Below are 27,518 nucleotides of genomic sequence, written 5' to 3' on the forward strand. Positions count from 1 at the left end.
AAAAAAGTTTCTGTAGTGGGAAAGTGCCTATTGTCATAGCTGAGGGGAGAAAGTCCTTAACTTTTAGCAAGTCTTATACAGTATACTGCAATAATGTATGCATGCTAACTGTATGTACAGTATATCATGCTTACAGTTCATGGTTTTGCATAGCGCTTTCTGAACTTTGGTATAGCATGAAGAATCACTGTACATTAGTTAACGATTTTTTATTTCTTTAATTTTATTTTATCAGTTGATTATTACCTTTCAGAAGCCTTTGTGATTCTTTGGTATCAAAAAAGTTCCAGGATTAACAGTATTTGTTGTGCTGAATCTTTTTTTCAGCCTCGCTCCTGTTGGCTCCTGTTGCCCCCTAAGCAATCCAGTCACATTGTTAAAATATATGGGTACTCAATGTGTATTGCTGTTTGGAATTGAGTTCATTATGAAAGGTTCAGTGTGTAAAATAAACCATATTTGGTGCAGGATCTCCCATGATTATTCAGATGTCAAGATTCTTTATTGCTGTACACGTTTCCTCTCATGTGCGATACCTTAACTCAATATACATTTCTCAAGTCTATTGGAGGTTTGAACTGAGCCCATTCTGAATGTATATGTAATGGTCACATTCAATAATCTACCATCTTGTTGATACCTAGACTCAAACATCACTCCAAAATGGCTTGATAAAGCATAGCAAATGAAAGGTTAATCTCTGTCAGCAAAGTTACCGTGTAAAACTGTGCTGCTAATACATCACCGAACCATTCACCATCTTTAAAGCATCTAGCATGGACCCTGGAGTCTCCGGGATACACTAGTCACTCATCTTTCTGTTATTCCATATTTGTCACTTATGGTTAAGATGTCTCCCCATTTTTATAGTAGTAAATCACTTTATGCATAGTTATGTTCTACAATCCAATGTTTTATCCCTGAGTCTACCTCTTGACCACCATGTGCTATATCAATGAGAAGACCATGGCCACAGTCTTCTTTTATTATCCCTTCTGTGTAGCAAACCTCAGGTTTTTAATTTTAAAGTAAATCACCACTCACAAATAAAACAGTCATAATCATCTAGAATCTTTGTGGATGTCACTTAGACTTAGTAATTTGGGAGGCATTGTCTGTCTGCAGACATTTATAATACATCACTCTTTTAATTCATCAGTCAATATTTTATATAGAGCCTTTCATAATGACACCAAGGGCAAAGCACTTTACAATAATAAATAATGCAACACTATGAATCAATGAGAACTGAACAGTGTGTAGTCATCAGAGAACTGGCAGACCATTTACTTGTAGTTTGGGGGCTTGATGTTTGTGAAGAGTTCTGAAAACTGCCATCTGTAATGCACACAGGTAGAAGACTTAGCAGGTATGTCATATGTGATCAAAGTTTTTGTGTTTTATATTTGCAATTATTCTGGACCACTTTGCACAGGTTTTCACTGTGACATTAAAGTATTTTTCTGCTGAACAGTGTAAAGAAAGACAAATTAAATCCACTGCAATTCAATATTGTCTCTCTATTATAAAAAAAAATCTTGCAACAATACAAGACTTTTTTCCTGAGACAAGACGTGATCGTTGGAAGAGAGATCTTTTGAAAAGAGACAGAGAGACACTTTCACATCCCGTGAGACAGACAAGTCACATCATACTTTGAACCTTTAGTAGCAAGTCCCGTGATACACATGCAGAGCAGGTTAGAGATAATGGAAGTAGGAAAACTGTAAGTCTCAAAATAATGAGAGCAAAGATTGCTTTAGCGCAAACAAATGGCAATTATTACTTGGTGAAATAATGTAACAGCAAAAAGAGATTGCATACTGTTTGAGGATGTCTGGGGACAGGAGAGACAAGGTGGTGAGACAAAAAGACAGGTGCTGTACAGGCTTTTAAATGTTCGAAGTGCTGCACGAAATGCAGATCACGTGGCATAGCAGCAGCAGCAAGCCAGCAGCTGATCGAGCAAAGAGGAGGTAAAAACAACAACTGTTACTTGTTTCCCATTGTATCACCGTTTAAGAGGGGTTTTTAGAGGAGTGACTGCATCTCCTTGGGGTTCATTCAGCCCCCCTTTTCACAACATCGCGTAGCGCTGGCGGGGATGGTGGGGAGGGATAGGAGAGCGAAGTGTAGATCATGCGGCATGGCAGCAGCAGCAAGCCAGCAGCTGATCGAGCAAAGAGGAGGTAAAAAAAAAAGTATTTGTTTGCCATTGTATCACCGTTTAAGAGGGGTTTCAGAGGAGCGGCCGCATCTCCTTGGGGTGCGTTCAGCCCTCCTTTTCACAACGGCGTGTAGCACTGGCGGGGAAGAAAGGGGTTGGCGAGCGAAGCGAGCAGGAGACAAAGCTCCCTAGTATAATAAAAAAATACTTTTTTATAGGAATCTGTGTACTGTAATGCACTCTCTCCATCATATTTACATAAACTGCTCATTTTTATCTCTCTGATTATGCCAAGAGGGTTTTTGTTTGTTTGTTTTTACTTTCTTGCTCATCAGCAGAATTGGAGGCCTTGGATGTTGTAAACATGTCTTGAGATTCAGTTTTTCCAATATAGATAGAGGTCTCAAAAGCAGTGATTACATATTTGTAAATTAAAAACTTTTATGTATTTGCTGCCAGACAAGGATTACTTTGGTCAGCAAATCTCTTTTTTTGTAAAAATAATAAATATTCCCTTGATACGTCTTGATGTATTTATTTTATTCAAAAATCTGGAAATGAACCTACCTAAATAAGAGAGTTGTTTCTGTAGCATTTTAAATTAAATGTTGGAAATTATTGGCAGATTAAGATATTTTATAAATATGCAGGATACTGAGAAATGAATTCATGCATTTATTTCTAGCAGGACTCACTACTTTAATGCATTATTCACTGGCTGTTCAAATCATTATTTATGTTGCTTTCAGTTAATTCAAAAAGCTGCTGCAGGAATTATTACAAGAACAAGAAAATACAAACATCTGATTCCTGTTCTCACGTCCTTATACTGGCTCTCGGTTAAGTTTAAGGCAGATTTCAAAACCCTCCTTTTAACTTATAAAGTCTTAAATGGCCATGGCCAAGGCCCTATTTACTTATGTGAACTTATCATCACTTACAAAAAACAGCGCACATTGAGATCTCACAATGCTAGCCTACTTAAGATTCCATGGATTGATAAAATTTCAGAGGGAGTTGAGCCTTTAGGTACTGGGCCCCAACACTGTGGAGTGATCTGCCTACTACTATAAGAAATTTCCCTTTAGTCTTGGCTTTTAAGTCCAAGGTTAAAACTCGGTACTTTAGCCTAGCATACCCTGACTAGAGATGCCGATTAGCTGTACATACTGCAATTCTGTTTCTTAGTCATTTGTACAGAAATACAAGTAATACAATATTTGTAAACTGTCAATAACCCTCCTCTATTCTGCTTCTTTTCTTGGTATCTGGATATGCCACTTGGTGCAACTGCACTACTGCCAGACTGCTCTCCTGTGTATGGAAAAGTCATGCCAGATAAGGAGTGTTGGAACCATCCGATGGAAAGATTCTTTCATCAGATTGGATAGTCATCACTATAGAATGCCCAGGAGAGGGCATCCTGTTGTCAGCAGGCCATAGTTCATCCAATAATTAATGGACAGATATTGTTGGTTTCCAATTAAGTTGATCAGTTTGTACGTTGTGTTCTGTGTGTTTTAACAAACCTGTATCTTTATATGTCCTAATTCTGTATTTAGTAATTAGTATAATCTACGGTATATTTGTATTTTACCTAATAATTTGTCACAGTGATCTGTGCCTGCACTCAGTGAAGAGCAGTGCTATTCAAAAATAAATTTTAGTGTATTGTATTGTTTAATTAAATGTATTATTTGCAGAAGAAATTGCACAAGTCTTGGTTAGCCTTTAAGGATGGCCAGTGTGAAGACATGGATGTTATGGGTTGCCGTTTTTTATCATACATTATTTTGCCCATGAAAAATTCTTTCTGTTAACAAAAAATAAAATAACACTGTTTGTGTTCTAAAAAATAAATGCATAAAATTGATTACTGTGAGCCAAATGATACATAATGCAGTAGTGAGTGCTGATATCTCACAGCTCAAGGACCCAATGGTGAGACCCAGCACTGTCAAAGCCTGCAGAGTTGACTTATTCTCTCTCTGTCTGCATGAGAGTGGTGATGTGTTTCATGTTTCTCCTTACAGACAACTCTGTTGTTTCATATATAATTCTGTTGCTTATAAAGGCAGTTAACATGATTATTACTTATGACTGACAAACCATTTTGAACATGACAGACAATTAATAGAATACGACTTTTAGTCTGTTAAATACAGAGCTACTGCCAACACAACCAGCATGGCTCAATTGAGACTAACTGGACAAAGGGAGCAAAAAACTTGGGACAAGGGGAAGCTTCCCAGTGAGACTGCCTCTGAAATTTACAGGCCAATGTGCAGTAGCTGGATAATAAACCTGATGACATACAGGCAAGATTAGCTACATGAGGAAAATTGAGAAACTGCTGTTGTTTTTCTTTTTTGATTAGATTATTTATTTATAAAAGCACATTTAAAACAACAGAGGTTGCGCCAAAGTGCTGTACAAAGAAGCATAAAAAAGCACAATTAAAACAATCATGCAGAATGTTTATGAAACATGGCTAAGTGCTGAGACACCAGACCTTACAATGCAGCTGGATCACTTATCTGTCTTTTGTGGGGTTCTGACTGAAGTGTCAGACAAACACAAAAAAGATGTGTGTGCTTTTGGTTAACAAAGCTTGATACCTAAAAACATGTTCAGCCAATCTGGAATATTTAATGATAGAGTGACTTCAATTTCATCTTTTAAGGGAGTTCTCCAGTGTGATTCTCATTTAAGTTTATATTCCTCTGCAAGTCAACATTAACAATGTGCTGAATGTCCAGTATTATTATAAAATATAAATGTTTACATCATTATTATTCTTGGGGAATTCAACAATGCAAATTTAAGGAACATTTACCCTAAATACCACCAGTCTGTCACTTGCCCCACAAGGAATACAAATATTCCAGATCACTGCTGCACCCCAATATAAGAAACTTACCACCTCCTACTGTGCCTCCACCTCAGGTGGTCTGATTACCTGATAGTACTCCAGCAGGTGTACAGGCACTTCACAAGATAGTGTGCTAAGCCTCCTTCTCTACTCCTACTTCACCTTTGACCACGTGGCCAGACACAGCTCCAGCTCCATTATTAAATTTGCTGATGACACAACCACCATAGGGCTCATCACCAATAACAATTACAGCAAAGAGATCTACCAGCTCAGAAATGCCAAGGAGCTGGGCAATGACTTCGGGAAGCAGAAGGCAGGCCACACTAGCATTTGCATCATAAGGGATGCTGATGAAAGAGTGAGCAGCTTCAAATTTCTTGGAGTGACAATCTATGACAAACTGAAGAGAGCACAACACATTATATCTCCAGTAAAAAAGATTCACCAGCATCTTGGCTTCCTTAAATATCAAAGGGCAGCTTGCATTTCTAATTTATTCTCATAAACCTCTAACATGTCCACATTTGAGTCCACTGGCTACACCACATCCTGGTATGGCACATGCTCTACTCAGGATGGTAAAACAAAGAAGAGAGTGGTGAAGGCAGAACAAGATATTACTAGCTCCCAGCTACCTTCTATTCAGGATGTGTACAACACTTGCTACCTTAGAAAGACCTCAGGCATCCTCTACAGCTGATTTTCTCACTGTTTCCATTTGACAAACTGTACATGCAGATTGGTGCTCTCATCAGAAGATTCAAGGAGTTTCTATCCATATGTTGCAAGGATACTGAACAACCAACCATAGTAATAAACATTTTAACAGATATTGTAAAGTAAAGACAACAAATTCATATATAGTAAATGGAGGCAGGAGGCTCCATGACACATTCTGGACAAAATTCTGAAGATCTGCCTAGGAGAGGGTTTGGAGCACTCCATAGACAGAATACATGTCTAAATAAGACCTGGAGGATTCAAATTCAACATCCACTGATCCTCCATAAAGAATTAGCAACAGCAGGTTGTAGGGTTGCATGGCAGTTGCAGTTCTGGCAGACACTTTTGTTGGAAGGATTTCTAGGGGCTTTCTCTGTATTTTCCTGGGTCATTGGCTGATAATGAAGAACTTCTTAGAAACATCAGTTTAACACTGGGTCTAACTTTAGGAGGGCCTCTAGTCCTCAGCCCAAGTAAGCCTGGAGTCAGGAGTGAATTGAGGACAAGGGCTCACCTACCAGAATGGAGGAGTTGGAGAAAATGCCAGAGTATTAATAAGAGGGGTGGAAGCTAGGAAGGAGGCAATAATGGGAACAAATTATTAAGTGCTATTTTGGGTACAACTGAGGAAACAAGGGTCCAAAGGGGCATCTTGTGAAGCATTTTAAGGTACATCCGGTGTATGATTACGTGCTACACAAATTAATTTTTTTTTATAATTTATGCTTACCCTGATTTAGATCGTTCTCTTGTACCCTTCTTTAGTTTGTCTCCCAGTAAATGTTTTGTTGAGGATTTTGATTTATTTAGTTGCATTTTGGATTTTGGGCTGCTCTTGTTTTACTCTATGTACACTTTTTGTTCTGTGTGTGACTTTGTTGGTATTGCATTATCATCATTAGAATTTCATTGTACAATGACAAAAAATACAGAACTTGAATCTGAGGTTTTCTCCAGGTACTTTGGTTTTCCTCCAACATCAAAAAGGCAAGTAGGTTTGGTTGAGTTGATCAGTGTGGTTGGCCTTCTGAATGGCTGCCATCACATTCACTCTGAGCACCTGCAAGAAAAAAGGCAGATTTTATGCATTTTGGAGACAAAATGATTTTGTTCCAAATAAATACTGCATAGAGAAAGTGTAATGCATTTTAAAACTTTTGTTCTCCAAATATTTTGAACAAATGAAGTACAGTAAATTACTTCACTTGTAATTGCATTTTCAGCTAACGTAGAGATTAATGTTAAGTGTTATAAGTCTTCATTATTTTTCCATCCTGTTTTCAAGATGGTCTTTGATTAGATTGTACCCCCTTTTTCGTAAGAATTCAACATTTTACAGCTGTCCATTTCTGGAAACCTGAACTGCAAATAAAATAACTATACAGTATGCATGCATAATTAAGTTCAGTTATGAAATAACTCGAACATTACCCAGACATTAAGGGCGTTCTTGTCAAATGACCTCAACTACGCCGCTCTCATTATCATAATGAACAAAAGAGCGCCTTGGTTACATCGCTGCCCCTCGCAGTTCCCAAAATGAACAGGGCGTGTACGCAAGTTTCTACAACTGCACAGAACTGGGCAGCTCTTAAATCGGATTGGCAGGCATGAATGAAATTATCATTGTGGACTGTCCCAACCACTGCGCTACAAGAACACGTGTGTTCAAACATTTCATAGGGACCGCTGGGGGCAGCGCCGAGCCCCAGCGCCCACCGCCCCAAACCACCAGCTATTGGCGCGATATAGCAGCCTGACGACCTCGGTTTGGCTGCTTTGTGTCCAACTGTTTTCATGTCAAAAACAACGAGCAGCCGCCCTTGGCTAAGACATGGGACTATCCCACAAGTTTTATGTGTTTTTACGTACTATTGATCCAACCGCACACGTAAACGCGTCGCGTTTTCGCTTTTAATTTTGGCAGTCAGGCGTTTATAACCGAAACAGCTGGTTCAATGTTTCTCCTCCTCCATCTCCCCTTCCCGCCCCCCTTTCGCCCGTCCCCCTTTGTCTGGCAGACCGGGAGACGGAGGGAAACGAGGTGAAGAACAGGGACACGAAATAAACAAAACGAAAACTAACCTGCCTGAAAAATATAGCGGTATTAGCAACGCGAAAAGAGGACGAAACTAAACCTCCGCACCCGATAGGAGAGACTGGCGAGGGAGGGGGGCGATCAGACCACAGCCTCTCTCGCGCGCGTACCCTCGCTCGCTCCCGCCTCTCGCCGGGGTGCTGATGCTGCACAGCCTGCGCCGCGATGGCATCATAACCCTTGCCGCAAGAGAGCAGCATGCAATCCAGGAGCGCTACACACATTCTGCGATCTTTTTCCGGAGGAAGGTGCGAGGCACTGTGATGCCATTCACCGCCTGTACCTCGGTCCCGAGGCTTTCCAAGCGGAGCATCTCTCTGTGATCGCGGTAGGGAGTGGCTCATTGTTAACCAACAGATCCGAGGTGCTACTGGGGTTTTTCCTGTTTGCTCCTCGCGAACACTTTTAGGATTCTCTTCCTCAATCTCATGTGGAACCTTTTCACGTATCCTCTTTAAAACTAATCATCTGGAGGCAGCTACGAGGACAGCTCAAGATCCCCACTCCCTTTCTGGAGCCATTTGCTTGACACCCCTCTAGCGCTGTCACCTGGAACTCCAACGGACTTGGAACGGATGCTAAAGGTAGGGACACTCATTTTTAAACAATACCGACAAGCGGCGACGCCGTTATTTTTTCCTTTTCTTTGCCTACGGTTGACCGTCGAATGCCTCTTGAATTTGGGCAGTTTTACTGTGACTTTTCAGTTTTCGTCGTGGCTGGCGAGCGCTGTGAAGTGTGACCCAAGTGGGCCAAAGTCCGGTGGGAAGCTGAAAATGCCTTCAAGATGCATGGATTTCAGCCTGCACCGGGGTGGAGGGTGAGAAGCAGCGTGAAAACAAAAGACGTGCTTGGCGGGGTGCATTGTGCTGCTTTACGGGGGCTAGGTCTCATACCCCTGCGCTCTGCCCACAATTATCCACCAACAGCCCTCTGCTGGGCTCATTTGGAGCTGTATATGCAGAATGACACGACTTTGGCCATTTTTTTAACAAAATAGAAAGGGGTGGAACCCGTTTTCCCAGCATGCACCATACAATTATTGCTATAAAAGAAATGCTTAAACCAGTCATTGAGTCTTGCGGTTAGTGTTTTTTATCCTTAGGCGTTGCTTTTGTTTGGAAGCAGATACAAAGCCAAGGAGAAGACTGTCTGCACTTGCTAGTGAGGAAGGAGTGAAAAGAGAGCCTGCAGCATGACTAGCAAGTGCCAGCACTCAGTAACACCAGCAGAGCTTGTAATATGCCAGTATAACTCATCTTCAAGGTTGTGCATTTTTCCTTTCACTCTTCCATGGTTACTTTCTGAAGGATTTTGAAATGTACATCTTAACCTTACAATTGCGTTTGGAGTCCCAACACTTCCTGATTGTTTTCGCTTTCTAGTATTAACCCTCTGAAGTGCACTTTGCCATGTTGGCCTGTACTTTGCTACAGTCCCCCATGGTCAGATGACTTACTGGTTTTCACCATGGGTTGTTATTTAAGATGAAGGTTCTTCAGCTTCCTCAAGTGTTTGCCTGTGCTGCATTGTATCTGCTTATTTCGTTAGTCTGATTTTCATTTTGCAATCTTGTTTGCCACTATGATTGCACATGTTAATGGCACTTTTGATAAGAAAGTGATTTGTGTATATAAAGTCATAGCTTTTAGTCCCACCTTACTTTGCTGTATAGCCCTTTGACTGGATTTGTACTTTTGTAAGTGCATTTCTAACTCTGCAAGGCAGGAAAGTCAAAAACATGAACTGTTGATTAATTTAGTAATACAACTCAATTATTATTGCAATGGACTGGCACCCCATCCAGAACTGGTTCCTGTCTTGTTCCTGGTACTGCTGGTGGGATTAGCTCTGTCAATCTGTGACCAGTCTGCCTGTTTTAACTCATCTTCATAAGTCTATTTATACAGATTAATCAGATGATTTGATTTTCTTTAGTAGTTTTTCCAGGGCCAAAAATTTTTATAGCTGAAGCCCAGGTGGGCACATTGACTTACTGATGGTCAGTCACACAGTAAATTAGCCTCTGGGCTGGAAATGGCGACTTTGTACTTTAATATCCAGGGTCAGTGTCACACCGCCTTATTTACACATAACCAGTTCATAGCATCTTTAAGCACTGGAGCATGAGCTGACAACACAAGCAGATCAAAGAAGTGATGAATGTTTTCAAGGCTAAAATAACAGCTGAATCTGGTGTTAATCAAATAAGGAATTTGTTAAAACGTAGCAAGACATATCAAAGTGTGCTTCAGTAGGTTTAGTTTTTTTAATATTTCAAATATTCCTTGGCAAGGATAAGTAAACTACTCTGCAGACAATTTTGGGAATTTTAATATTACTGAGAAACATCTAATTCCTTATGTAGTTAATTTAATGCAAATTTGTGTGTGAAAAGGGAAGGCATTAAGTAATTCACTCAGTGCATCTATAATTTTTTGGACCCTTTTTAAAATATAAAGTAAAGGTACTATGGCGCATCACAGTAGAATAAGTCAGAAAGCATGAACCAAGCCTGAGGAGACTGCAGTCAATTGCAGCAGACAGACACTCTTAACACATTTACTCATTCACTGTACTGGGCCTCTTTACAATTGTTGATTGACATAACAAGCTTATCTAAGGGACACAAGAGGAGGCTGGAGTACCTCAGAAAACTCACAGACAGAAAAAGTGTGAATCGGGTGAGCAGTACTAGCCACTTCTACACTGTGCCGTCTACATGGGAAACACTGGTTTCTGACTGTTAATCACCGAAGGCAACTTCCACTGCTCTCTTTAAAATAAGGAGGTACTGGGCAGTGTTTATGTTGTAGTGGTAGTGGCTCAAGTTTTGAGTTCATTTCAAACTATTCCTTTGTGTCACTGGTTTTCCTTCCAAGTTATTCACTTTATCGTTTGGAATATTAATTTCAATTTGTTTTTGTTTAATGCCCCTCAATGAGTTCAAACTTTGATTTTGTGTACAAATCCACAACCGCAACACAGTAAGTTAGTCAGTCTTTTTCTAACCCCTTTAATCATGAACAGGGTTGGGGGCAGGGGGATTCTGGAGCCTATCCCAGCTAGCATTGGGAACAAGTCAGGAACAAAAATTGGACAGGGTGCCATAGTTACAATACATTAACAGCAGAGTGCTAATCCGTACAACTTTCTCCTAAGTGAAAACACAAACTACATTAAACACACAGTAAAACAGGGCAGTTTCAATTTAACTAATGTAAATTATGACAAACTCCATTCAGAATGAGATATGGGATGTGGCCAGTTGACAACGGAACAGTGGAAAACAAAAACTCCTGCCAACATCATCATTGGAGAAAACAGTTTAAACAGACAAAGTCAACTGGCAGCTCCCGCCCTCTTGGGCATTGAGCAGTAAATCAGTGAGTCAGCCTTATGATGCTAATATACATGTGCTTCTCAGTGTAGTCTTTTAAAACAAATTCTCCTTTTGTGATCCATCAGTTTTAGTTGATCAGAGTTTTAATTTCACTAAAAAGTAAATATGAAAAGTGCCAGGAAAACGTTTGACTGCTTGGATGTAAAAAGTTGACGGATGCAAGGAATGATTTAATTGAGAAGCCATTTCTCTGTTTCTTTAGTGGCGAATGTCAAGTGCTTTTAGTGCAAATAAGTTAGTCCCCGCATGTCCTGCACATGTAAACTTAAGGGAGAATGATACAAGAGGTTGTTGCTTGATGATGCAAATGTTCAGCATAACTCTGCATGTTTAAGTGCTGAGGAAGGAGAGAGAGAAGTATTCTTATATGTACTTTGGTTACTAGGTTTAGTCAAGTTTCTGGTGTTAAGTTCAGGTGTACTCTCATACTGTATGTACATGGTAAGATGAAGTTCTTACTTTTATGTCTCCCACAGCTTAATGGGAAGCATAAGAATGTGAAGGCTCTTTTACCTCATCAGTAGTTGGCTCCTTATTTATCAATCAATTTTCAAAATCCTTTTGCCCACTCCAAGGATGCAAGGAGCTAGAATTTAATCCTTCATTATTTGGTGTAACAAATAATTGAATGTTGAGCTTAAAAAAAGGGAAAAGCTACATTTAGATAATCAAGTCCACAGCTGGCCAGGATACATTTAGCTGTCAATAAATAATGCAGAATTGGTGTCCGTAACCATTTATTTTGTCATGAATGTCTAGCTCCCTCAAATGAAAGATCATATTATTCAGCTTTTTATGGCCTCAGAGTAAAAGAGAACTCTTAATATGTCAAAAAGGTTAGTTCCATTTCTGGTTGTGTCTGTACGTCCCCAAAGTTTAGTAGTTCAAAGTTTATAACTCACCTTGTGCTTTGCTTTTCAGTAATTATTGTTATTACAACTTTTGAAGGAAAATATAAGATCATATAAAACCATCAAAGTTAGATGATGTTGTAAAAATGTAAATCTTCATTTTAGAAAAGTCAAACAGGATGTTGTATAACAGAGGACAAACTAAACAAGTGAGCTAGTACTTTGTGGCCTTGGCCTTTTGCCCCCTTTTAGATAGATACTGTATATACATAGAACTTTATTGATCCCAAAAAGGAAATTGATGTGCTCCATCAGCAACAAAAGGACCTAAAATCACAGTGCAAATCAATAAAAAAACGAATTAAACACCATTCCATAAGTGCAAAACACAATACTACACACCAAGAGTAATGCAAATGATTTAATAACAAAGAAATATTTTTCTTGTGCCAGAATGTCTGTTATGAGTGGCTAGGAAGATGACGGACAGGCAGGATGCATAGAGTCATTATGGGGCCTGATGGCTGTGGGAAAAAAAAAGAGTCCCAACAGTGTCCCTTAACACACAGTGATGGAATGAGCCTGTGGCTAAAAAGATTATGGACAACGTGTCATAGAGAGGATGTGCTGCATTTTTCATAAAGATCTTTAATTTTGCCAACTTCCTTTTTTCTGCCATTGCCTCCTGAAGAAGCTGTTCATAAAATTTTGTGTCTGTTATTCCATCACTACCAGATTTTCATTATTTAAGTTAACTCAACAGTCCATTAGACTGTAACGTATGTTGTGATCATGTACTGTATCAGGAGCAGGTAGTCCCTCTCTGAGAAAGCCTTAGTACTAGCTAGCTTCTTCTTTAGCTTAGCCATTAACTGCTTAAAATTACAAGAATTGTCTTGAGTTTTAAAAAAGACCTGCGCATTAATCAAATAAAACACCTGCTACATTAAGAGAGTAAAGACATTTGCCCAAAAGCATGGTCCCAGCTATTTTAATATTTTATGTTAGGCTAGGTGTTGGGAAGCCTCTCATTCTACCTGTTCAGGTCAGAATAGATACCATAGCTCATAAGAAACACTATACGACAGTTGATCCAACTGAGGACACAATTGGAAATAAAGAGGAAGTGTATTTAAAATGGAAATCAAGAAGCACATATACATAAAAAAGAGTTGTGGACATCCAGAAAAATGATTGAGTTGTGTTGGTGAAGCAGAAACCTTTTTTGACAACTTTTAAGTCTATGAGTGGGATATTGGGATAACCAAGTACTAAGCTAACCAAAAAAGATGATGACTGAATGGCTTCCTGCCATTTGTCAAACTTAAAATGTCCTTATAATGTCCTAAATGACCTCAGACATTTGTTAAATTGTTTCTCTTAAAAATTTCAAGAAGGTCCAAAAATATCAGAATGAATCGGGAGATTGTACCGCATGAATGTCAAATTTTCTATTGTTGCCAGGGTTTTCTCACATTTACTACAGCCATGAAGTTCAGCCCAGGGAAAATAGATATAGGCTTTATGGGGTGAGACTCACTGCATCTTCATCTTATTGTGCTATTCTACTTTTAAGAGGTAAATACAAATGAAAACTAGCATTTCTGCAGGTCTGCAAAGTTAGACAGCCTCCTCGTGCATTGTTAACAGAGACAGCAACTCAGCTACTTGCACTGCTTACCAAAGTATAATACAGAAATAGTCAAACAGAACAATTCCATCTATCCATTTTTTTAAAACCTGTGTAATCATCCAGCAGTATTGGGAAATAATCCTTGATAAGGCAGCAACCCATTACATGGAACATTAATGCACATCCCTAGCTGGACTTGTTTTTTGGATGGTCAACTAACCTAACAAGCATCCCTTTGGAATATGATAGGAAAAACAAAGTGCCTTGCCAAAGTGTTCAATCGCCTTCCAAGTCATCAGCATTCTCTGGAGTTCCAAAGATACAGCAAGTCCGCATATTCCTTCAATAAGCATTTTTACTGACAATCTAAGTTTTCTGACAGTTTGTTTTTAAAGGTAAAGTGAATATTTTGACAAACATACGAGGGATGACCCACAAATAATGAAAATTTTTTTCTGGAGGCTGGAGGGGCATTAATTCCGACGTTTGGTGCTAGGTGCGCTTACTAGACTGCCCACTGCATCATTTGGCCAAGCAGCACCCTTGAAGTGCTCAAACAATTGCGTGATGCATTGCAGAGAGAAAACGACCCGAATTGTGGCGATCAGGCGAGTGGCTTCTGCATCACGACAATGCTCCCACCCACACAGCATTGAGTGTGTGACAGTTTCTCACGAAAAACGGATGACAATGGTTTCCCACCACCCCTACTCACCAGACTATGTAACCCTGCAATATTTTCGTATTTCCAAGAATGAAGGGGGACCTTAAAGGAAAGTGTTTTCAGGATGTAGAGGAGGTCAAGAAGCAAACGACGGAGGCACTGAAGGCTACCACTTTGCAAGAAGTTTCAGAACAGTATTGAACAATGGAAAAGCAGTGGGACAAGTGTATTGCATCTCAGGGAGAGTATTTTGTGGGTGATTAAATTTTGGAAATGTTCTGAGAAATTCGATACAATTTAAAAAAAAATTCTCATTATATTTGGGCCCACTCCCTCATATTTATATAAAAAATAAAATCTAGAAAAACACTGCTGTCCGAGTATTTTGAACCCCACTCCATCAATAGTTAGTAGAGCCAACATTTGCCACAGTAATAGCCATAACATTTCGGGTAAGGTTGACCCAGTTCTGCCCACTGCTCAGAAGTGATTTTATTGCATTCTTCCTGACACATCTTCTGCAGATCATGAAGGTTCATTGGTTTAGAGAGTGGCACAGATTCTCAGTGGAGTTGAAATAAGGAGTTTTACAAGGCCATGATAAGACATTGTGCTGTCTTGACCTTGTGCTTGGGATTGTTGTTTTTGCTGGATGGTTAACCTTCTCCCACACCTCAGTTTCTCAGCCTTCTGAATCAGGTTCTCTTACAGTATTTAAATGTATTTAGTTCTAACCATTTTTCCATCAGTCTTTATAGGATTCCATGATTCAGTAGGTGACAAGTATCCTCATAGCCTTATGCTGCCACCACTTCACTGTAGGGGTGGTGTTTTTTGAGTTATGGGTAGTGTTGGGTCTGCACAATACATGTCATATGTAATATGTAATTGTGGCTGAAAAGTCTATCTTGGTTTCTTCTGACCACAAAACCTTTTCCCACATGGCTATATGGATCCCTCTCATGTCTTTTAGTGAACTCCAGATGTAACTCTTTATGGATATTCCTGAGTAATGGCTTCTTTTATGCTACTGTCCTGAAAAGGAAACTGTTATGAAGAGATCTTGATATTGAGGACTCATGCACCAGTACCCCATTTCAGTAACTGACTTTAGTAGTTCCTCCAAAGTGATGGCTGCCTTCTTTTTGAATCTATGAGTCTATGTCTTGCTTGGGTGCTAATTTTTGATAGATAACCTTTTTCACACTGCAACTGGGTGGTGTGATACACCTTCTTCTTCCTGATAATGGATCCAGTAATGCTCACTGGGACATCCAAGCACTTTTAATAGTTTTGTACCATTTTCCTGACTTATGTATTTGTCTACTCTTTAGTCTCCATTTTGCAAGAGGATTCACAGCCTGGCTAAGTTCCCTACACAGAATGAGTTTTATGTTAAGAAGATGTGACCTTTACTCAAACTGGTCATTGGTAGAACCAGATTATTAAATTAAGACCAAATGAGAGGCAGGCATGTCTTGTTTGGAAACACTATGCAACTGTAAGTTTTTGGGGCTTAAATGATTTGAGAAAGAGAGCTTAATTGTCATATTTACATACTAGAAAATTAAGTTTACAGTATATATCCTCGGCCTTTACAGCGAAAGATATGTAAAAAATAGACATACACATAGACACTGTAATGATTATGAATATTAGTCAGTCAGTCAATCATCGTCCAACCCGCTATATCCTAACACAGGGTCACGGGGGTCTGCTGGAGCCAATACCAGCCAGCACAGGGCGCAAGGCAGGAACAAATCCCGGACAGGGCAACAGCCAACCACAGGGCACACACACTCATCAAGCGCACACTAGGGACAATTTAGGATCACCAATGCATCTAACCTGCATGTATGTGGACTGTGGGAGGAAACTGGAGCACCTGGATGAAACCCATGCAGACACGGGGAGAACATGCAAACTCCACGCAAGGAGGACCGGGAAGCGAACCCAGGTCTCCTAACTGTGAGGCAGCAACGCTACCACTGCGCCACCGTGCCACCCATCATGAATATTATAGATAATTAAACAGAGATTCCAATACAATGGCTATTGAAAGGTGTGTAACATTACTGTATGTATAATAATATCTATAATACTTATATATACAATATTTACCACAAAGCAGCATGTTTGACAGTTAACAATGAGTATGAGGTAATGCCCAGAACTAATAAAATGAATAAACAGTATTTATTCACATAGCTTTGTCTTTGTCAGTAACAGTGTACTTATGCAGGCAACATTTTTCCAGTTTATATTTGTTACAAATGTACTTTTGACAGATTATTTGCTTGGGTTTAGAAATAGGCTGTTAGAACAATTAGGCTGTCAATAAAAATATTTATGGGAGGAATATCTTTTGAAATCAGGAGGCTGATGATGACTTTCAAGAGGACTGTATGTGGAGAGCTTGCAAAATGCTCATGGACGGTGAACAGGGGGGATTTAACGTGGAGCTGGCAGACAGCAGCTTAATACACTGCAGATACTCCACATATCACCAAAATTCTACAGGTGTTGTTATTGTGTACAAAATATTCTAATCTAAAAATTGATTTAATAAATTAAATATATGAGGAAGATTCAGTCACTAAATGAGTGAAAAACATAATTTCTGTAGTTGAGTCCCAAACCTCAGACACAGTTATACCAGACTCACAGGTTCAACTAAAGGTTGTTTATTTGCACACAACCTTCATTAAACATCATCATAGCCCAAAGTGTAATCACCACAACTGATTAAAGTTTCTTTCCTCTCCTTTCACTCCTCTGATGAATTTCCTCCACTCTCCTCCTGACTCTGACTCAGGTAAGTTTTTTTATGTTAGACCTGGGTGTACTTCCAATGTCATGGCATAGCATAGCAGAAGCACTTTCGGGTTATGCAGAATTTTTCCAAAGTAGGGAGACCTCCCGCAGCACACTCAGTGTGGGACCCTGGGATCCTACCAGGGGTGCCCTTCTGAACTACATGACCCATAAAACCCTGTGTGAGTACAAATTGTGACTGTAGCACTTCCACTTTTCACCCTAAGGGATAAACTGTTTCCTATAACCAGTCTTCCCCATCCATCCATTATATGGGATAGGATCCTAGAGCCATCCCAGCTGGGTTGCACCTCTGCTTATATAATCCATCCATTATGGCCTTCTGGCTGGGTAAGGCATTACTCTCCGTATCAGTCGGGATGCCAGTCCTGCATTTACACTGGATTATATATAATAACAGAGCAATTCCATCTGTGGTTCACTGGTATCTGTACCCCTATAGAAAATACAAGAGTTAGTAAACCCTAGCCCAGGAGAGCCACAGTAGCTACAGGCTTCCCACTCCAACCATTTTATTATTTTGAGGTCAGCCTATGCTGTTACTGAACCTGTCATTCTATTACATGTGGCAGTGAGGTTTTCAGTGGCCGGTACAATTCCTGCAATTAAATCACTGTTTTTACTTGGATGTTTGACCAACTTGCAGTATGTCATCCTTCTCAGGTGTCAACATAAACAACACTACAAGTTAAGAGACACAAAAATAACTCAGAAAAGAAAAAAAAAAACTGCAGTGTCTATTTAAAGTGTTACAGTGAACCTGAGCTACTGAAAAACACTTAATTAGAGTCAGCCATGATTTGAAAGGTATTGAAGCACTCTCTTTTAAAGAAAGGATTACTGATTTCTATGGAAAAGTCAGCAATCTATGTATCAGGAGGAGGATGACTTTCCCTAGAAGAACGATACAGATTAAAAAAATCAGAGTCAAAGGACCCTGGCAGACTGATTGTGAGACAAATTATATTTTTATACATAGGAGTTGTATCTCATAATGTTTTACTTCCATATTTATCTGTAAACTGCAACTACTCCTAGTACTACTTTTACTGTGACTCCATTAAGGTCACTTAACACATTAATGTTGCAATTACTACATTCTCATTTTTAAGTCACTTTGGATTGAGATCTCCAGTCAAGTATAGGATAGTAATAATCATCTTGCCATAGTCATATTCTCAGAAAATAACACATATTTGGATTTTACATCTCTTTTAAATTTATTAAGAGGCTTTTTGCAGTAACAGGTTCTAGTTCACAAGAGTGGATTTACCCCTGTGAGACCTAGCTCGAACACCATTAGACTGACACCAGTATTTCTATAAAACTCCTGTTTATTTACAGTTTTGCACAATACACACAGTGACCCACACCAATCACCCTTACTTGGGCCTTTCAATGTCCATGGGCCGCCTTTCTTCCCTCCGTCACTGGAGCTTCGTCCTCCTCCAGCTCCCGATTCTTGCTCCCTGACTGTAGATAGATAGATAGATAGATAGATAGATAGATAGATAGATAGATAGATAGATAGATAGATAGATAGATAGATAGATAGATAGATAGATAGATAGATAGATAGATAGATAGATACTTTATTAATCCCAATGGGAAATTTGGACGTGCTCCAGGTGCTCGCTGACGTTCTTCCGGTGGCACTCCTCGTGTGGTGGAAGTGCCGCATGAGCACCTGGAAGCACTCCGGGCGTTGCTGGAAGGTTCTTCCTCCACCTTCCCAGGTGTGGTGGACGTGTCGATCTCCCGGGCTTTATGAGGCTTGCGGGGCCCCCACGGGTTTGAGCCTCCCTGCTACTTCCCCGTGGTCCCCTTGCTATCCAGGTCGGTTGCCCCCTCGTGGCCCGGGGGACGTATAGATCTACTTCCACGCGTCCTGGCTGGATCTGCCCCCCAGCCTCCTGCCACACCCCTTACCTTTTGCTTTATTTTTTACTCAGTAGATATTTAAGTAATAAATTCTTAATTGTTTTTTTACTTTTCTTCTTAATCGTGTTTTTTACACTCAATTACATAAAACATTTTGTTGACTTCTTCAGAACAGTAAAGTATACACTAGTAGAAATTTCCCTTGCAGCAGGAAGAAGCTACCTAATGTGCTCCATGACTTTGAAGTATTTGGCTCAAGTGAAAGCGTGCAGTCAGTCCAGAGCTTTAGGGTCTGGCAAGCATCCTGGTAGATGTGTAGCTCTGAATCTTTTTCTGTGTAATTTATGTCTCCCAAATTTGTTTAAATCCTGTATTAACACTATACATTAAAACAGATGTATGTTGTTTAGCCAGTATCAGTTCTTCTTTTGAAATGAAAGCTTACATTTAGTTGAGCATTACAAATAAAGGATTATCTTGTTTCATTATCAAATAAAATTCAGACTTTTTTTTCACATTTTTTCGGTGTCAGTGCTGACCGTGTAAAGAAAACTTTGCTGCAGTAGGTGACACACGTCCACAGATGTGAAGAGATCCTGTTTACTACTTGTTATGCCAGCTTTAATCAACTAAAATTAGTAGGTAGCGTGATTATCTTTTTTACTGCAATCTGGCTAGAGTTGCATGCTCAGCATGCTCCAAGATAAAAGGCATGCAGATGAACTTCACCATGGTCAGGCTGATTTTCATTTCTGCCCTTGTCTGTGTCATATCTTTATCATTTTTTTGACTGTTATACAGTACAGTACAACAGATTATGAAGTATCAATGAACTGATCTCTGTGAAATACAGGCACACAGACCTTTTTGCTCAAGTAGAATACTGCAGCCGACACTTCAGATCTGTCTGCTTTTCACCTGTTTATGATGTACAGCCTTCTAGTTGTGATCAGGTCATGTGGATAGTCATTTCCACGCCTGGAAGTTTCTTAAGTCAAGACTGCCTTGACATTTCACCTGTTTTGGTAAAATACAAGTCCATTAAGGAGCCACAGTCAGTTGACAAAGACTTTTTTGGTTGCTTCAAATGTCCTTTTAGATAATTTGCAATCTTTGCACTGTGAATAAATCAAATTTACATAAAAACAATTGTGTATAAGAAGGGTAAATTAATGTTTAATTAATTTTTTATTTTCAAGCTTGCAGTTCAATAGGAGCATTGCATGATTAATTTTCAGCTGGGAAAGGGCATTTTCTCAAAAACATCAAATTTCTTAAATTACCAACACTGCTGTCCCACTCATCCAGAGTCCTGGGTTTGAATCCTACATCCTGTCATTATCTGTGTGAAGTTTGCATGCTCTCTCATGCCCATGTGTATTTTCCTCAAACATCCCAAGAACAAATTCTAATTAAATTAATTGGTGACTCTTAGCCCCATGCGTGTGGGTGTGCAAGTGGACTTGGTGATAGACTGGCCCACAGTCTAGAGTTGATTCCAGTCTTGAACTAAAAGTTGCTGGGAATGACTCTGCCCCCCAACCCTCTTCAAATGGAGTTGAGAATGTTATGCTAATTAGCTGTGTATAACAGGAAACTGGCAGGGAAGTGTAAAGGGTAGCACTGATGACACTGATGCTTATCGTCTTTTGATAACTGAGTGTATTCAGATGTTACAAGTTACAGGAGATATAGTATCAGATCAAGACTTCAGATTTACCAGAACAGCCTGCTGATGATGAGTGCTCAATGGGACAGCAGTAAGTAAGTTGTCATGTTTTGAATAAGCACATGCACTAGTGTATCTAGGGTTGCATAGTGGTGCAGTGGTAGCACTGCTGTCTTGCAGTAAGGAGACTGGGGTTTGGATCCTGGGTCTTCCCTACATGGAGTTTGCATGTTCTCCCCGTACCTAAACTGGTGATCCAGTTTCCTCCCACAGTCCAAAGAGATGCAGGTTAGGTGAATCGGCGTTACTAAATTGGCTCTAGTGTGTATTTGGTGTGTGGATGTGTTCACCCCACAATGGACTGGTGCCCTGTCTGGGGTTTGTTCCTACCTTGGGATAGGCTCCAGCAGCCCCCAAAAGACCCTGGTCTGGTTTAAACATGTTAGAAAATGACATGACATTTGTATTTGCTTGATATAAATCATGAGCAGCTTTAGAATGCTCAAGAATGAAAACATATTTCATATATAAAACAATTAGAAACCACAACCGTTGTCCTTTTGAATTTTATAAAATTTGCAAATGTGGAGGATTTCCTCCATATTAATGTAAAAGATTAATTTCTTCCTAAGTAATATTGCCATGCCACTTCAGGGCCTTTAAACGATCAACTATTTATGGGATTGATGATTTGCAGATGGTATGAGTTTATAAAGCACCATTCCACTTTAAACCTATTAAAAAGTAAAACCAAGTGGGCCTCTCCTGGAAACCGAATTTTAAAGAGATACCCTCTTGTCTACAACCACTGCTAGTCTTTAAAATAAAATAAATTGGACAATCTCTTTAAATATATAAATATTTGAAAGAAAGCAGAGATCTTCTACTCAACACACTTAAGTAAAATACAACAATTTGAACAGGGTGCCCGTATTATCACTATGGCCTCACAGTTCCAGTAGCTTTGGTTTATGTCCTAGTCTGACAACTATGCTTGTCTGTGCCTGCATACATTTTCTAGAGCTACTCAAAATTCCTTTTACATCCAAAAATGTGTGTGTCAATTTGATTGCCAGCTCTAAATCTGCCCAATGTGAGTGCGTGTATTGGTGCCTTGAAACAACAACCTGTTCTTTAATAGTTCCTGCCATGGACCCTATACTGCTAGGATAAATTTTGGCTTTCTGCATTCACTTAATAGAAATGTGTGTTAAGAAAATGGATGGACGTTGTAAACCTCTTAATGTGTTGGTACAAGAAGACTTAGAGATGGCTGGTTACAGGTGTATGGCATAAGACGCAGTGACTGCCTCCTAGCCATTTGTGAAAAAGAGTTGTTGTTTGTTTTCTTGGGTGGCTACCTAATGTCATTTTGTAGTTTCATTTTGGATTATTCTGCCCTCATCATTATTTTCAGTGGAATGCAGCCTATAATGAAAGCATTGGGTTCAATGCAGGAGCCAACTACAGTATACGATCACATAATGTAATATTCTAAAATCCACTTAGTCTAATTCTGGTTTACAGGGGGCCAAAATCTATTCCAGTAGCTTTAGGCACAATGCAGGAACTAGATATGGACAAGGTACCAGGTAAATCATGCACAAACAGTGCTGGATTGTAAATGTAAGTTAACTTAGCTTGGAAATTTTGGGGGTGTTGGAGCAACACCTTCACAGACATTGGAAGAAAATGCAGACTCCACACAAACAATGACCAGATGCAGGATTTCAATCCAGGATGCTTGATCCATGAGGAGATAGGACCAACCACTTCTGCAGGTTGCCCACATGCAGCCACCTAACCTTTGTGAAATACACTGAGAATGTCTCTTTCTGACTCTTCTCTGCTTTAAGTATTGTATTTTTTGTTTTTCACCATTTATCGGTGGTACTGAGCTGACACAGTCAGGCTGCCATGTCTGTCCTCTTGAAGACAAATGATCCTTCACTGAGGAGCTCTGTGACAATTAAACATGGCCTTGTAATGACTGTAATTTTGCTGTGAGTCACAGCTGTGCTAGGGCGTCACTAAATGGAAAGCCCTAAAAAAACTGTCTGGGTTTTTGAGGAGATATTTTGAGAATGCGCTGTCAGTGATGTAGCTTTTCCTTTTCATCTTTAAGCTTTCCTGAGAAAACTGGTTTTACTGCATGTCTAAATTTCTAGTAGTAAACGAGAAATTGTCAGATGAGAGAAACTGCAACCTTTTATTTTGGAACCCGTTCAAACACATAGTATGCCAACAGGGTATCCTTGGAGAGGACATTTTTAATTTTCTATATGGATTAGAAGTAACTAGACTTTAGAAATGACTAATCAACTTCTGTTTTCTAAGAAGAACTTAAACTGTGAAACATCTTGCGTTTGTAAAAACAGGAATGTTCTGGGAATGTTAATGACTCATTTCCGACTGGTGAATGGTTAATGAGGACAAATCTTGGATAGTGATGGGAAGTCCACTATTTAACTTTTTGAATTAAACATTCAAAGGTTTAGGCAGCATGTAGCTCCATGGTTAGCACTGCAGCCTCATAACTCCAGAGTTCTGAGATCACATACTTTGTAGATGCTCTGGTTTTCCATCATGTTCAGATTAGTTGAATGGGTTTTGATTATTTAGCCAGTTGATGTATGAGTTGATAAGGATGAGTGTGAGTGTATCCCATGATGCTCCAGTGGACGGTTCCTGTGAAGGGTTTGATGCTACCAAGCTTCAGCCCCCTGTTAACATGAACTGTATCACATGGGTGAAAAATGAAATTCCTTGTGGTCTTTTTAACTCATTTTATCTCTCTATGCAAAGTGTCTGAGCAGTTCCAGATGTCTAGGTTTGTTTAATGCTAACTGCAATATTATTCAATGTATAAATGTATCTTGAGATCTTGAAAAGTTTATTACATTTTATCTCAAAGCTAGCAATGTTGTGTTTTTGGCTTTTTACTATGGTAAAAGTGAAAGCTATGCTCCATTGTATTTATTTGGATAAAACCTAAATGCTGATTCCAAATCAGGTGTGGTTCTGTAAGTAGATGCTCAGTCTACTGTTCCACACCTCCTGCCCAATTTATAGCATTGCCAAGCTGTAGCATGATGATTACAGTGTCAGATTACCAGCACCAGTATTATATTGCAAGTTTAAAATTAAGTTTATTTAAAAAAAAAGTGTTTACAACAGGAAACTGCAAGTTAGCTCTAAACAATGCACTTTTCAATTCACAGCAAAAACTGAAAAAATCCTGCAGTTAACTGGACAGTTGTAGTTACTCAGAACATCTGCCTCAGTTATTAAAGTAGTGGTTAGGTGTTATTTTAACAAATACTAGCACATGGAAAGATAATGACCAGAAAAAGAGACACAGTCATATAACAAAGCTAGGGATGTAACCGTGAGAACTAAAAGGATCAAATTAAGAAAACCAGAACATTAAGCAAAGTATCAAAACCAGGCAGATATTTTAGAAGGCGACATGTTACCCTTAATCTCGGATGAGGAAACGGACAATTAATTGTCAAAATTTTAGCCTATCATGTTGTAACGTAAAGATCACGACCTCCGGGGACACTCCATGTAGAAACCGAGAACTGTTTCCTAGTGACAAGTTCACAAAATGGTGCCGCCCGAAATAAAAACAATACTATGTCAAATAGGTACAAAATAAATTGGATAAAAAACTGAAGTCATAATTGTAATCCTTGACCTTGAAAACTCTAATTTTAAAGTACAAAACAATTCATCAAAATTAGTCTAACAAGCCTGCAAAAATGTAAAATCAGAATAAGATCATAGCATCAGGTTAGTAGTGGCGGGAAGTGAGAAGAGCTGAGACTGAAGTCAAGGTTAATTTGTCTAAAAGTTTGATTACTGGGACCAGGACTCTCTTAGTGCATTGTAAATGTTGGTCTCAGCAACAAACTATGCTAGCTGATGGCCATGATAACCTAAAAGTAGTGATACTCTTTAAGCTTTACAATAATTTAGTTGTACTTCTGTTTGGGTATTTCAGTTCACTTTACTGATTTGATTCTTTTGAACTGCTCATTTGAATGAATCAATTTATTTGATTTATTTGATTCATCAACAGATGCTGATAATTTGTGTTTGAAAGCACAAAGCATGGCAACATTGTTAAAATGAATAATTAAAATGAGACAATACATTCGAGAATCAGAAGTAAATGAGAATTATGGGTAATGAGTTAGTTTGTGAATCAAAAGAATAATCATGTGATTCACTTCCAAGCAGTGATTCAGTTCGAAAATCAAAATAACAAGAATCTTGTGCCTTGTTCTCGGGTAGTGATTCAGTTTGAGAAACAAACAAATGAGAATTGTAAGACTCGTTCATGGGTAATGATTCAGTTTGAACTCAAAAAAATCAGTGAGTGATCAATGCACTGGTGCAGTCAATGAGGCATACAAAAATTGTATCAAAGATAAAAGCAAATAACTCTTAGAAATTAGAATTAGGTTTAATTTTGTGTGACAAATTTTTTGCATGTACAAAGGGGTGTAAATGTATATTATAATGTATAATATATTTATGTTTAAAACAAGTACAAAAAATCGTACAAAACAAGCAATACATTCTAATATAAATGTTACTTGTATGATGAACGAGTGCCAGTGCTTTGTGCTTCAAACATCTACATATGAAACAAAAGACACTGACGACATCAGGTGCATGCTACAGCACTCCTGCTGAGCTCTGCAGAACCCATTAGTTTGTGCATGTGAATTCGTATGACTCCTTGAAAAGAATCATTTAAAAAGAGCAAATAGTTCACAGTTATCCCATCACTAGCTCCTTTACACAATGTATTACGGTACCTGAGGAACACTGCATGTAGTTCTATAGCCAGAAATTCCTTTAAAGATAGAGCAGGCAGGCTGACTTTTGAATAGAGAGAAAACCTTAATATCATCTTTTGCATTAAAGAAATTGAGTAATAAACTAAGAAAAAGAAGTCTGAGGAGTTATCCTGTATATAGATATATACTATATGTTGTCCAGATGAAATTGGAAGGGAAGTAAAGACAGGCACATCTTTGGCAGAAATTAAAAGAGATTTCTGCTTTAATGAGTTCAGACCTTTCCATTTTACCCTTTAATTAAAATGGACACCTCATCCTTGTCTGTGTGTGGACACTGAATAGGTATGTGTTTAGCACAGCAGGTGACATTTTTGCTTACAAGCACAATAAATGTGGAAGAATTTGCCCTTGTTGTTTAGTAAGCAATATGCTTCATAACTTCAGAGCCAAATGTGTCTATTTTATGTGTATTCTTAAGCATGTAGGTCTTGATAAGCATGAACATTTTATTAGATGTTTATAATAAAATGAATACATTATATATAATGTGTATTATGGATAAATGTTATCTATCCATCCATCCATTTTCCAACCCGCTGAATCCGAACACAGGGTCACGGGGGTCTGCTGGAGCCAATCCCAGCCAACACAGGGCACAAGGCAGGGAACCAAACCCGGGCAGGGTGCCAACCCACCGCAGAATGTTATCTATACATACAATAAATATTTTATTAGTTAGAAAGAAGTATGTGTTTTAGAATACCAAAATTAACACTGTTAATTGTAGAAATGTAGAATATAAGGCTTCTATGTGTCTGTGTGATGGTCCGGGTTAGCTTCAGCTGCCACAACATCCTTGAACCTGGAACCATTAGTAACAGGACCAAAATGGACAGTGCAATGAAGATGCATAACACCACCAGAGTAGAGTGCAAAAGTGCCAGTGCTTTTATTTATGTGCAGTCAAAGTGCAAAAATAGTGCAGTTAAATAAATGAATAAGTCAATGAATAATCTCAATAACAACAGGCTTAGCTGCCATTCCAAATACAGTGGGTTCCTGCCTTATGCCCAGTTTTGCTTATATACAGTCCATTTCTCTCCAACCCAGGAAGAGAAAAGATTGCTCAGACAATGGATGAATGTATGGAAAATCTGATTTAAAAGAGAATATTTTTTTAATTCCCAATGCACCGTACTATAGACACCCACATGTTTTGACATCGACTAATGTTTGATTCCTGTCCTGTGAAAGTTACTGATTATCTTTGGCCCTCTAGAAGTCTGGAAAAAGAAAATAATTGGATGGATGTATCAAATCTTTAACTATTTCTTTCAAAGACTAACTCCTCCACATCTCCGAGTAATTAGGCCCTTTCACTTAGTATGGCTGTTCCGCTAAATTGCTTAGCTGAGATCATGTGTGAATGAAGGCTGGAGTGGATACCTCCAGAGCATCAATAAGCACCTTTTGAAGTGAAGATCTAACAGCTTCTGAGCTTACACTTGCACAAGCATATAACATTACTATATTAAACGCTCAAAAAATGCACAAGCATTATGTTATTTTCTTAATAAAAAATGAACTAGTAACATCTGTGGTCTGTAGTTTAATTGTCATAATACCAAGATTAACACTTTAATGTACAATATAATTAAATATAATGTATAACTATAACAAAAAATTAAAAGAAATTGAAAAAAATCAGAATCAGTCAGTTCTAGTAACATGAAATTGCCAATTGGTATCAGCCCTAAAAAATCCCGGTGTGAGCATTCCTGCCTAAAAGTATCTGCCTGTGAGTGCCACATGAGAATATTGTCAATTCAATGTGCTCAGTACTTCAGTATTCAGAGAAGATGACGTTAATGTGACTAAGTCAGTCATACAGTAAAAGACTCAAGT

The 27,518-nt window shown here is 38.9% G+C and overlaps 1 protein-coding gene across 2 annotated transcripts in view; it reads left to right on the forward strand.

The window, feature by feature from the left end:
- Window positions 1-7,555: 7,555 nt before the first annotated feature.
- Window positions 7,556-27,518, forward strand: part of clip2 (CAP-GLY domain containing linker protein 2) — a 121,162-nt gene continuing 101,199 nt past the window's right edge. For both annotated transcript variants that reach the window (XM_028807126.2, XM_028807127.2), the window contains exon 1: window positions 7,556-8,447. The gene's annotated coding sequence lies outside the window, so the exon portion shown is untranslated. The remainder of the gene's footprint in view (window positions 8,448-27,518) is intronic.

The sequence above is a fragment of the Erpetoichthys calabaricus genome, chromosome 8 (genome assembly GCF_900747795.2).
Source record: "Erpetoichthys calabaricus chromosome 8, fErpCal1.3, whole genome shotgun sequence".
Taxonomy (NCBI): Eukaryota; Metazoa; Chordata; class Cladistia; order Polypteriformes; family Polypteridae; genus Erpetoichthys; species Erpetoichthys calabaricus.